The 12313-nt window shown below is 46.5% G+C and overlaps 6 non-coding genes across 6 annotated transcripts; all 6 read left to right on the plus strand.

Annotated features, from left to right (window-relative positions):
* Positions 1–356: 356 nt before the first annotated feature.
* On the plus strand, positions 357–547 carry LOC130323735 (U2 spliceosomal RNA). Its single transcript, XR_008868946.1, has one exon. It is a non-coding gene; the product is annotated as a U2 spliceosomal RNA (small nuclear RNA).
* Positions 548–2640: 2093 nt separating this feature from the next.
* Positions 2641–2831, plus strand: LOC130323736 (U2 spliceosomal RNA). Its single transcript, XR_008868947.1, has one exon. It is a non-coding gene; the product is annotated as a U2 spliceosomal RNA (small nuclear RNA).
* Positions 2832–4915: 2084 nt separating this feature from the next.
* LOC130323737 (U2 spliceosomal RNA) lies at positions 4916–5106 on the plus strand. The gene has a single exon (XR_008868948.1). It is a non-coding gene; the product is annotated as a U2 spliceosomal RNA (small nuclear RNA).
* Positions 5107–7208: 2102 nt separating this feature from the next.
* On the plus strand, positions 7209–7399 carry LOC130323738 (U2 spliceosomal RNA). The gene has a single exon (XR_008868949.1). It is a non-coding gene; the product is annotated as a U2 spliceosomal RNA (small nuclear RNA).
* Positions 7400–9486: 2087 nt separating this feature from the next.
* On the plus strand, positions 9487–9677 carry LOC130323729 (U2 spliceosomal RNA). The gene has a single exon (XR_008868941.1). It is a non-coding gene; the product is annotated as a U2 spliceosomal RNA (small nuclear RNA).
* Positions 9678–11767: 2090 nt separating this feature from the next.
* LOC130323730 (U2 spliceosomal RNA) lies at positions 11768–11958 on the plus strand. Its single transcript, XR_008868942.1, has one exon. It is a non-coding gene; the product is annotated as a U2 spliceosomal RNA (small nuclear RNA).
* Positions 11959–12313: the final 355 nt, after the last annotated feature.

The raw sequence follows: 12313 nt of genomic DNA on the forward strand, positions 1-12313 counted from the left end.
TACCGTTTGGGGACAGCCAAGGAGGCATCTGCAGGCAACAAAGGTAGGTGTGTGCTTGTGTGTGTGTTTCCTATGCAGATCCTAAGCCCAGTGTCACATGCAAGTAGGAGGAGTAAGAAGGGTTCCTGGCAAATCCGGGTTATGGATTGCATTTAAAAAGGCCCCGTGGGAGTGCAATGGGCCCCTGTCTTGCTGCTTAGCAATAATGGTATGGGTTTAGGTTCTGCTGTGTGTACTGGTGGTTGACTGCCCCCCAGCCCAGAGTGTGCATGGAAAATTGTCTGGCAGCCTCCCTGACAGCAAGCAGTGATAGTGCCCATGAAGGGGACCTTGTTGGGCCCGCCCCTTTCACGGTTATCGCTTCTCGGCCTTTTGGCTAAGATCAAGTGTAGTATCTGTTCTTATCAGTTTAATATCTGATACGTCCCCTATCTGGGGACCATATATTAAATGGATTTTTGAGAACGGGGGCCGATTTCGAAGCTTGCTTCCGTCGCCCTATGCATTGACCCGATATGGCAGTATCTTCGGGTACAGTGCACCACCCCCTTACAGGGTTAAAAAGAAAGATTCCTACTTTCATTGCTACCTGCTTGCTGGCTAGCCAGCTAGCCAGCCCTGTGGGCCTTGCTGCTGCTGCAGCCAAAAAACAAAAGGTGGTGCTGCTGCTGCTTCTGCTGCTTCTGCTTCTGCTTGTGTCTGGCCCCTGTTGGAGCGTCCAGGCACAGGACTTCTGCTGCTGCTGACTAAATGGCCTCCTTAATTGGATCATTTGAGTAGCCAGCACACCTGTGCAGGTAGGGCATGACATGATAGGCAGCTGCCTTGATAGCGGGTGGGTGCTGAATGTTCCTAATTGACAAAATAAGATTAATGCTTATGAAGAAATATAAAATCTCATCCCTTCCCCAATATCGCGCCACACCCCTACCCCTTAATTCCCTGGTTGAACGTGATGGACATATGTCTTTTTTCGACCGTACTAACTATGTAACTATGTAACATAACATGGGGGGGGGGGGGGGGGGTCTCCTGGCTGTTCACACAGGTGTGTCATTGCTGTACATTGACCATGCATTGCTTCTGTGGTATTGCAAAGGCAAAGACAAATGCTTCCAGCCATCCATTGCACTAATGGATTGGTCATCAGCTGGCTGTCTATGTCCCGCATCAATATAGACCAAAGTACAGAGGGTTAGGCTATGCTATTGTGCACCTACCTGATGCATCAGAAGGTGCGAGGCCCTTGCTAAATTCTGTGCACAGACTTTGAGATCTATGCTTTAGACTGTATCTAAACCTGCTCCAACATGGACTGACATTCTGGCCTACTTTCAGCCGATGCGACTTGTCTGTCGCTGAACAGTCGCTTTTTATGTATTCAGCACCTATGTATAATGTTGTAAAAATGCTCTAGAAGCTAAAGTCGCAGAAATGTCACACATATTTGGCCTGCAACTTTCTGTGCGACAAATTCAGACAGGAAAAATCAGTATAAATCCTTAGAAAATTATCCCCCAGTGTCTCCATCTGCTGGCAATATTGAATAAGCATTGCTGCACTGATGGGGTATGCATTAGACGAAAAAAAAGAAGAAAAAGAAGAATAATACGCCCAGAAAAGAGGCGAAAAGGAGAAAAACGTAAAAAAACGTGAAAAAAAAGTAAGAGGAAGAGAAGGGAAAAAAAGGTGGAAATGGGTTTAAAAGTGATTTCGGCGGAGAAATATATATATATATATATATATATATATATATATATATATATATGCGCACACACACACATAGATATAAACGTATTCTCCGTTGAGATATTGCAGCCGCTGCTGTGTCCAGGCCCAGGAGCCTTAGCACTGTGCTGTGATGTCACTCAATACCACTGACATCACTAGGTGTAAACAACATCTCTCCTTTGCTGTGTATGTGACTATGGAGCTGTTTGGTGATGTCGTCTATTACGGCCTTCATAGAAGCAACAGGAGATTGTTGCATCCATCTTGAACCCTCAGAACTACAGTGCTATGATGTCACTCACTTCCACAGGCCTTGCAGAGTGTAAACAACAACAACCCAGCTTTGTTGTGTATGTAACCAAAGGGATTTGTGATGTCACCTAGAACCTTCACAGCAGCGACAGCTTTATGAGGAGCATCAGCACTGCTCTGCCTGAGCAGAACCATCACCGCCATAGGTTGTCAAATAACCCGGATTTAACCCACACAGGTAAGTCCAATGGGGTGCAGGCATGTCCTCTATGCTTACAGCTTCCCGTGGGTGTTGGTTTGATACCGTTTGGGGACAGCCAAGGAGGCATCTGCAGGCAACAAAGGTAGGTGTGTGCTTGTGTGTGTGTTTCCTATGCAGATCCTAAGCCCAGTGTCACATGCAAGTAGGAGGAGTAAGAAGGGTTCCTGGCAAATCCGGGTTATGGATTGCATTTAAAAAGGCCCCGTGGGAGTGCAATGGGCCCCTGTCTTGCTGCTTAGCAATAATGGTATGGGTTTAGGTTCTGCTGTGTGTACTGGTGGTTGACTGCCCCCCAGCCCAGAGTGTGCATGGAAAATTGTCTGGCAGCCTCCCTGACAGCAAGCAGTGATAGTGCCCATGAAGGGGACCTTGTTGGGCCCGCCCCTTTCACGGTTATCGCTTCTCGGCCTTTTGGCTAAGATCAAGTGTAGTATCTGTTCTTATCAGTTTAATATCTGATACGTCCCCTATCTGGGGACCATATATTAAATGGATTTTTGAGAACGGGGGCCGATTTCGAAGCTTGCTTCCGTCGCCCTATGCATTGACCCGATATGGCAGTATCTTCGGGTACAGTGCACCACCCCCTTACAGGGTTAAAAAGAAAGATTCCTACTTTCATTGCTACCTGCTTGCTGGCTAGCCAGCTAGCCAGCCCTGTGGGCCTTGCTGCTGCTGCAGCCAAAAAACAAAAGGTGGTGCTGCTGCTGCTTCTGCTGCTTCTGCTTCTGCTTGTGTCTGGCCCCTGTTGGAGCGTCCAGGCACAGGACTTCTGCTGCTGCTGACTAAATGGCCTCCTTAATTGGATCATTTGAGTAGCCAGCACACCTGTGCAGGTAGGGCATGACATGATAGGCAGCTGCCTTGATAGCGGGTGGGTGCTGAATGTTCCTAATTGACAAAATAAGATTAATGCTTATGAAGAAATATAAAATCTCATCCCTTCCCCAATATCGCGCCACACCCCTACCCCTTAATTCCCTGGTTGAACGTGATGGACATATGTCTTTTTTCGACCGTACTAACTATGTAACTATGTAACATAACATGGGGGGGGGGGGGGGGGGGTCTCCTGGCTGTTCACACAGGTGTGTCATTGCTGTACATTGACCATGCATTGCTTCTGTGGTATTGCAAAGGCAAAGACAAATGCTTCCAGCCATCCATTGCACTAATGGATTGGTCATCAGCTGGCTGTCTATGTCCCGCATCAATATAGACCAAAGTACAGAGGGTTAGGCTATGCTATTGTGCACCTACCTGATGCATCAGAAGGTGCGAGGCCCTTGCTAAATTCTGTGCACAGACTTTGAGATCTATGCTTTAGACTGTATCTAAACCTGCTCCAACATGGACTGACATTCTGGCCTACTTTCAGCCGATGCGACTTGTCTGTCGCTGAACAGTCGCTTTTTATGTATTCAGCACCTATGTATAATGTTGTAAAAATGCTCTAGAAGCTAAAGTCGCAGAAATGTCACACATATTTGGCCTGCAACTTTCTGTGCGACAAATTCAGACAGGAAAAATCAGTATAAATCCTTAGAAAATTATCCCCCAGTGTCTCCATCTGCTGGCGGTATTGAATAAGCATTGCTGCACTGATGGGGTATGCATTAGACGAAAAAAAAGAAGAAAAAGAAGAATAATACGCCCAGAAAAGAGGCGAAAAGGAGAAAAACGTAAAAAAACGTGAAAAAAAAGTAAGAGGAAGAGAAGGGAAAAAAAGGTGGAAATGGGTTTAAAAGTGATTTCGGCGGAGAAATATATATATATATATATATATATATATATATATGCGCACACACACACATAGATATAAACGTATTCTCCGTTGAGATATTGCAGCCGCTGCTGTGTCCAGGCCCAGGAGCCTTAGCACTGTGCTGTGATGTCACTCAATACCACTGACATCACTAGGTGTAAACAACATCTCTCCTTTGCTGTGTATGTGACTATGGAGCTGTTTGGTGATGTCGTCTATTACGGCCTTCATAGAAGCAACAGGAGATTGTTGCATCCATCTTGAACCCTCAGAACTACAGTGCTATGATGTCACTCACTTCCACAGGCCTTGCAGAGTGTAAACAACAACAACCCAGCTTTGTTGTGTATGTAACCAAAGGGATTTGTGATGTCACCTAGAACCTTCACAGCAGCGACAGCTTTATGAGGAGCATCAGCACTGCTCTGCCTGAGCAGAACCATCACCGCCATAGGTTGTCAAATAACCCGGATTTAACCCACACAGGTAAGTCCAATGGGGTGCAGGCATGTCCTCTATGCTTACAGCTTCCCGTGGGTGTTGGTTTGATACCGTTTGGGGACAGCCAAGGAGGCATCTGCAGGCAACAAAGGTAGGTGTGTGCTTGTGTGTGTGTTTCCTATGCAGATCCTAAGCCCAGTGTCACATGCAAGTAGGAGGAGTAAGAAGGGTTCCTGGCAAATCCGGGTTATGGATTGCATTTAAAAAGGCCCCGTGGGAGTGCAATGGGCCCCTGTCTTGCTGCTTAGCAATAATGGTATGGGTTTAGGTTCTGCTGTGTGTACTGGTGGTTGACTGCCCCCCAGCCCAGAGTGTGCATGGAAAATTGTCTGGCAGCCTCCCTGACAGCAAGCAGTGATAGTGCCCATGAAGGGGACCTTGTTGGGCCCGCCCCTTTCACGGTTATCGCTTCTCGGCCTTTTGGCTAAGATCAAGTGTAGTATCTGTTCTTATCAGTTTAATATCTGATACGTCCCCTATCTGGGGACCATATATTAAATGGATTTTTGAGAACGGGGGCCGATTTCGAAGCTTGCTTCCGTCGCCCTATGCATTGACCCGATATGGCAGTATCTTCGGGTACAGTGCACCACCCCCTTACAGGGTTAAAAAGAAAGATTCCTACTTTCATTGCTACCTGCTTGCTGGCTAGCCAGCTAGCCAGCCCTGTGGGCCTTGCTGCTGCTGCAGCCAAAAAACAAAAGGTGGTGCTGCTGCTGCTTCTGCTGCTTCTGCTTCTGCTTGTGTCTGGCCCCTGTTGGAGCGTCCAGGCACAGGACTTCTGCTGCTGCTGACTAAATGGCCTCCTTAATTGGATCATTTGAGTAGCCAGCACACCTGTGCAGGTAGGGCATGACATGATAGGCAGCTGCCTTGATAGCGGGTGGGTGCTGAATGTTCCTAATTGACAAAATAAGATTAATGCTTATGAAGAAATATAAAATCTCATCCCTTCCCCAATATCGCGCCACACCCCTACCCCTTAATTCCCTGGTTGAACGTGATGGACATATGTCTTTTTTCGACCGTACTAACTATGTAACTATGTAACATAACATGGGGGGGGGGGGGGGTCTCCTGGCTGTTCACACAGGTGTGTCATTGCTGTACATTGACCATGCATTGCTTCTGTGGTATTGCAAAGGCAAAGACAAATGCTTCCAGCCATCCATTGCACTAATGGATTGGTCATCAGCTGGCTGTCTATGTCCCGCATCAATATAGACCAAAGTACAGAGGGTTAGGCTATGCTATTGTGCACCTACCTGATGCATCAGAAGGTGCGAGGCCCTTGCTAAATTCTGTGCACAGACTTTGAGATCTATGCTTTAGACTGTATCTAAACCTGCTCCAACATGGACTGACATTCTGGCCTACTTTCAGCCGATGCGACTTGTCTGTCGCTGAACAGTCGCTTTTTATGTATTCAGCACCTATGTATAATGTTGTAAAAATGCTCTAGAAGCTAAAGTCGCAGAAATGTCACACATATTTGGCCTGCAACTTTCTGTGCGACAAATTCAGACAGGAAAAATCAGTATAAATCCTTAGAAAATTATCCCCCAGTGTCTCCATCTGCTGGCGGTATTGAATAAGCATTGCTGCACTGATGGGGTATGCATTAGACGAAAAAAAAGAAGAAAAAGAAGAATAATACGCCCAGAAAAGAGGCGAAAAGGAGAAAAACGTAAAAAAACGTGAAAAAAAAGTAAGAGGAAGAGAAGGGAAAAAAAGGTGGAAATGGGTTTAAAAGTGATTTCGGCGGAGAAATATATATATATATATATATATATATATATATATATATATATATATATATATATATGCGCACACACACACATAGATATAAACGTATTCTCCGTTGAGATATTGCAGCCGCTGCTGTGTCCAGGCCCAGGAGCCTTAGCACTGTGCTGTGATGTCACTCAATACCACTGACATCACTAGGTGTAAACAACATCTCTCCTTTGCTGTGTATGTGACTATGGAGCTGTTTGGTGATGTCGTCTATTACGGCCTTCATAGAAGCAACAGGAGATTGTTGCATCCATCTTGAACCCTCAGAACTACAGTGCTATGATGTCACTCACTTCCACAGGCCTTGCAGAGTGTAAACAACAACAACCCAGCTTTGTTGTGTATGTAACCATAGGGATTTGTGATGTCACCTAGAACCTTCACAGCAGCGACAGCTTTATGAGGAGCATCAGCACTGCTCTGCCTGAGCAGAACCATCACCGCCATAGGTTGTCAAATAACCCGGATTTAACCCACACAGGTAAGTCCAATGGGGTGCAGGCATGTCCTCTATGCTTACAGCTTCCCGTGGGTGTTGGTTTGATACCGTTTGGGGACAGCCAAGGAGGCATCTGCAGGCAACAAAGGTAGGTGTGTGCTTGTGTGTGTGTTTCCTATGCAGATCCTAAGCCCAGTGTCACATGCAAGTAGGAGGAGTAAGAAGGGTTCCTGGCAAATCCGGGTTATGGATTGCATTTAAAAAGGCCCCGTGGGAGTGCAATGGGCCCCTGTCTTGCTGCTTAGCAATAATGGTATGGGTTTAGGTTCTGCTGTGTGTACTGGTGGTTGACTGCCCCCCAGCCCAGAGTGTGCATGGAAAATTGTCTGGCAGCCTCCCTGACAGCAAGCAGTGATAGTGCCCATGAAGGGGACCTTGTTGGGCCCGCCCCTTTCACGGTTATCGCTTCTCGGCCTTTTGGCTAAGATCAAGTGTAGTATCTGTTCTTATCAGTTTAATATCTGATACGTCCCCTATCTGGGGACCATATATTAAATGGATTTTTGAGAACGGGGGCCGATTTCGAAGCTTGCTTCCGTCGCCCTATGCATTGACCCGATATGGCAGTATCTTCGGGTACAGTGCACCACCCCCTTACAGGGTTAAAAAGAAAGATTCCTACTTTCATTGCTACCTGCTTGCTGGCTAGCCAGCTAGCCAGCCCTGTGGGCCTTGCTGCTGCTGCAGCCAAAAAACAAAAGGTGGTGCTGCTGCTGCTTCTGCTGCTTCTGCTTCTGCTTGTGTCTGGCCCCTGTTGGAGCGTCCAGGCACAGGACTTCTGCTGCTGCTGACTAAATGGCCTCCTTAATTGGATCATTTGAGTAGCCAGCACACCTGTGCAGGTAGGGCATGACATGATAGGCAGCTGCCTTGATAGCGGGTGGGTGCTGAATGTTCCTAATTGACAAAATAAGATTAATGCTTATGAAGAAATATAAAATCTCATCCCTTCCCCAATATCGCGCCACACCCCTACCCCTTAATTCCCTGGTTGAACTTGATGGACATATGTCTTTTTTCGACCGTACTAACTATGTAACTATGTAACATAACATGGGGGGGGGGGGTCTCCTGGCTGTTCACACAGGTGTCTCATTGCTGTACATTGACCATGCATTGCTTCTGTGGTATTGCAAAGGCAAAGACAAATGCTTCCAGCCATCCATTGCACTAATGGATTGGTCATCAGCTGGCTGTCTATGTCCCGCATCAATATAGACCAAAGTACAGAGGGTTAGGCTATGCTATTGTGCACCTACCTGATGCATCAGAAGGTGCGAGGCCCTTGCTAAATTCTGTGCACAGACTTTGAGATCTATGCTTTAGACTGTATCTAAACCTGCTCCAACATGGACTGACATTCTGGCCTACTTTCAGCCGATGCGACTTGTCTGTCGCTGAACAGTCGCTTTTTATGTATTCAGCACCTATGTATAATGTTGTAAAAATGCTCTAGAAGCTAAAGTCGCAGAAATGTCACACATATTTGGCCTGCAACTTTCTGTGCGACAAATTCAGACAGGAAAAATCAGTATAAATCCTTAGAAAATTATCCCCCAGTGTCTCCATCTGCTGGCGGTATTGAATAAGCATTGCTGCACTGATGGGGTATGCATTAGACGAAAAAAAAGAAGAAAAAGAAGAATAATACGCCCAGAAAAGAGGCGAAAAGGAGAAAAACGTAAAAAAACGTGAAAAAAAAGTAAGAGGAAGAGAAGGGAAAAAAAGGTGGAAATGGGTTTAAAAGTGATTTCGGCGGAGAAATATATATATATATATATATATATATATATATATATATATATATGCGCACACACACACATAGATATAAACGTATTCTCCGTTGAGATATTGCAGCCGCTGCTGTGTCCAGGCCCAGGAGCCTTAGCACTGTGCTGTGATGTCACTCAATACCACTGACATCACTAGGTGTAAACAACATCTCTCCTTTGCTGTGTATGTGACTATGGAGCTGTTTGGTGATGTCGTCTATTATGGCCTTCATAGAAGCAACAGGAGATTGTTGCATCCATCTTGAACCCTCAGAACTACAGTGCTATGATGTCACTCACTTCCACAGGCCTTGCAGAGTGTAAACAACAACAACCCAGCTTTGTTGTGTATGTAACCAAAGGGATTTGTGATGTCACCTAGAACCTTCACAGCAGTGACAGCTTTATGAGGAGCATCAGCACTGCTCTGCCTGAGCAGAACCATCACCGCCATAGGTTGTCAAATAACCCGGATTTAACCCACACAGGTAAGTCCAATGGGGTGCAGGCATGTCCTCTATGCTTACAGCTTCCCGTGGGTGTTGGTTTGATACCGTTTGGGGACAGCCAAGGAGGCATCTGCAGGCAACAAAGGTAGGTGTGTGCTTGTGTGTGTGTTTCCTATGCAGATCCTAAGCCCAGTGTCACATGCAAGTAGGAGGAGTAAGAAGGGTTCCTGGCAAATCCGGGTTATGGATTGCATTTAAAAAGGCCCCGTGGGAGTGCAATGGGCCCCTGTCTTGCTGCTTAGCAATAATGGTATGGGTTTAGGTTCTGCTGTGTGTACTGGTGGTTGACTGCCCCCCAGCCCAGAGTGTGCATGGAAAATTGTCTGGCAGCCTCCCTGACAGCAAGCAGTGATAGTGCCCATGAAGGGGACCTTGTTGGGCCCGCCCCTTTCACGGTTATCGCTTCTCGGCCTTTTGGCTAAGATCAAGTGTAGTATCTGTTCTTATCAGTTTAATATCTGATACGTCCCCTATCTGGGGACCATATATTAAATGGATTTTTGAGAACGGGGGCCGATTTCGAAGCTTGCTTCCGTCGCCCTATGCATTGACCCGATATGGCAGTATCTTCGGGTACAGTGCACCACCCCCTTACAGGGTTAAAAAGAAAGATTCCTACTTTCATTGGTACCTGCTTGCTGGCTAGCCAGCTAGCCAGCCCTGTGGGCCTTGCTGCTGCTGCAGCCAAAAAACAAAAGGTGGTGCTGCTGCTGCTTCTGCTGCTTCTGCTTCTGCTTGTGTCTGGCCCCTGTTGGAGCGTCCAGACACAGGACTTCTGCTGCTGCTGACTAAATGGCCTCCTTAATTGGATCATTTGAGTAGCCAGCACACCTGTGCAGGTAGGGCATGACATGATAGGCAGCTGCCTTGATAGCGGGTGGGTGCTGAATGTTCCTAATTGACAAAATAAGATTAATGCTTATGAAGAAATATAAAATCTCATCCCTTCCCCAATATCGCGCCACACCCCTACCCCTTAATTCCCTGGTTGAACGTGATGGACATATGTCTTTTTTCGACCGTACTAACTATGTAACTATGTAACATAACATGGGGGGGGGGGGGGGGGTCTCCTGGCTGTTCACACAGGTGTGTCATTGCTGTACATTGACCATGCATTGCTTCTGTGGTATTGCAAAGGCAAAGACAAATGCTTCCAGCCATCCATTGCACTAATGGATTGGTCATCAGCTGGCTGTCTATGTCCCGCATCAATATAGACCAAAGTACAGAGGGTTAGGCTATGCTATTGTGCACCTACCTGATGCATCAGAAGGTGCGAGGCCCTTGCTAAATTCTGTGCACAGACTTTGAGATCTATGCTTTAGACTGTATCTAAACCTGCTCCAACATGGACTGACATTCTGGCCTACTTTCAGCCGATGCGACTTGTCTGTCGCTGAACAGTCGCTTTTTATGTATTCAGCACCTATGTATAATGTTGTAAAAATGCTCTAGAAGCTAAAGTCGCAGAAATGTCACACATATTTGGCCTGCAACTTTCTGTGCGACAAATTCAGACAGGAAAAATCAGTATAAATCCTTAGAAAATTATCCCCCAGTGTCTCCATCTGCTGGCGGTATTGAATAAGCATTGCTGCACTGATGGGGTATGCATTAGACGAAAAAAAAGAAGAAAAAGAAGAATAATACGCCCAGAAAAGAGGCGAAAAGGAGAAAAACGTAAAAAAACGTGAAAAAAAAGTAAGAGGAAGAGAAGGGAAAAAAAGGTGGAAATGGGTTTAAAAGTGATTTCGGCGGAGAAATATATATATATATATATATATATATATATATATATATATATGCGCACACACACACATAGATATAAACGTATTCTCCGTTGAGATATTGCAGCCGCTGCTGTGTCCAGGCCCAGGAGCCTTAGCACTGTGCTGTGATGTCACTCAATACCACTGACATCACTAGGTGTAAACAACATCTCTCCTTTGCTGTGTATGTGACTATGGAGCTGTTTGGTGATGTCGTCTATTACGGCCTTCATAGAAGCAACAGGAGATTGTTGCATCCATCTTGAACCCTCAGAACTACAGTGCTATGATGTCACTCACTTCCACAGGCCTTGCAGAGTGTAAACAACAACAACCCAGCTTTGTTGTGTATGTAACCAAAGGGATTTGTGATGTCACCTAGAACCTTCACAGCAGCGACAGCTTTATGAGGAGCATCAGCACTGCTCTGCCTGAGCAGAACCATCACCGCCATAGGTTGTCAAATAACCCGGATTTAACCCACACAGGTAAGTCCAATGGGGTGCAGGCATGTCCTCTATGCTTACAGCTTCCCGTGGGTGTTGGTTTGATACCGTTTGGGGACAGCCAAGGAGGCATCTGCAGGCAACAAAGGTAGGTGTGTGCTTGTGTGTGTGTTTCCTATGCAGATCCTAAGCCCAGTGTCACATGCAAGTAGGAGGAGTAAGAAGGGTTCCTGGCAAATCCGGGTTATGGATTGCATTTAAAAAGGCCCCGTGGGAGTGCAATGGGCCCCTGTCTTGCTGCTTAGCAATAATGGTATGGGTTTAGGTTCTGCTGTGTGTACTGGTGGTTGACTGCCCCCCAGCCCAGAGTGTGCATGGAAAATTGTCTGGCAGCCTCCCTGACAGCAAGCAGTGATAGTGCCCATGAAGGGGACCTTGTTGGGCCCGCCCCTTTCACGGTTATCGCTTCTCGGCCTTTTGGCTAAGATCAAGTGTAGTATCTGTTCTTATCAGTTTAATATCTGATACGTCCCCTATCTGGGGACCATATATTAAATGGATTTTTGAGAACGGGGGCCGATTTCGAAGCTTGCTTCCGTCGCCCTATGCATTGACCCGATATGGCAGTATCTTCGGGTACAGTGCACCACCCCCTTACAGGGTTAAAAAGAAAGATTCCTACTTTCATTGCTACCTGCTTGCTGGCTAGCCAGCTAGCCAGCCCTGTGGGCCTTGCTGCTGCTGCAGCCAAAAAACAAAAGGTGGTGCTGCTGCTGCTTCTGCTGCTTCTGCTTCTGCTTGTGTCTGGCCCCTGTTGGAGCGTCCAGGCACAGGACTTCTGCTGCTGCTGACTAAATGGCCTCCTTAATTGGATCATTTGAGTAGCCAGCACACCTGTGCAGGTAGGGCATGACATGATAGGCAGCTGCCTTGATAGCGGGTGGGTGCTGAATGTTCCTAATTGACAAAATAAGATTAATGCTTATGAAGAAATATAAAATCTCATC

The sequence above is a fragment of the Hyla sarda genome, unplaced genomic scaffold (genome assembly GCF_029499605.1).
Source record: "Hyla sarda isolate aHylSar1 unplaced genomic scaffold, aHylSar1.hap1 scaffold_2538, whole genome shotgun sequence".
NCBI lineage: Eukaryota > Metazoa > Chordata > Amphibia > Anura > Hylidae > Hyla > Hyla sarda.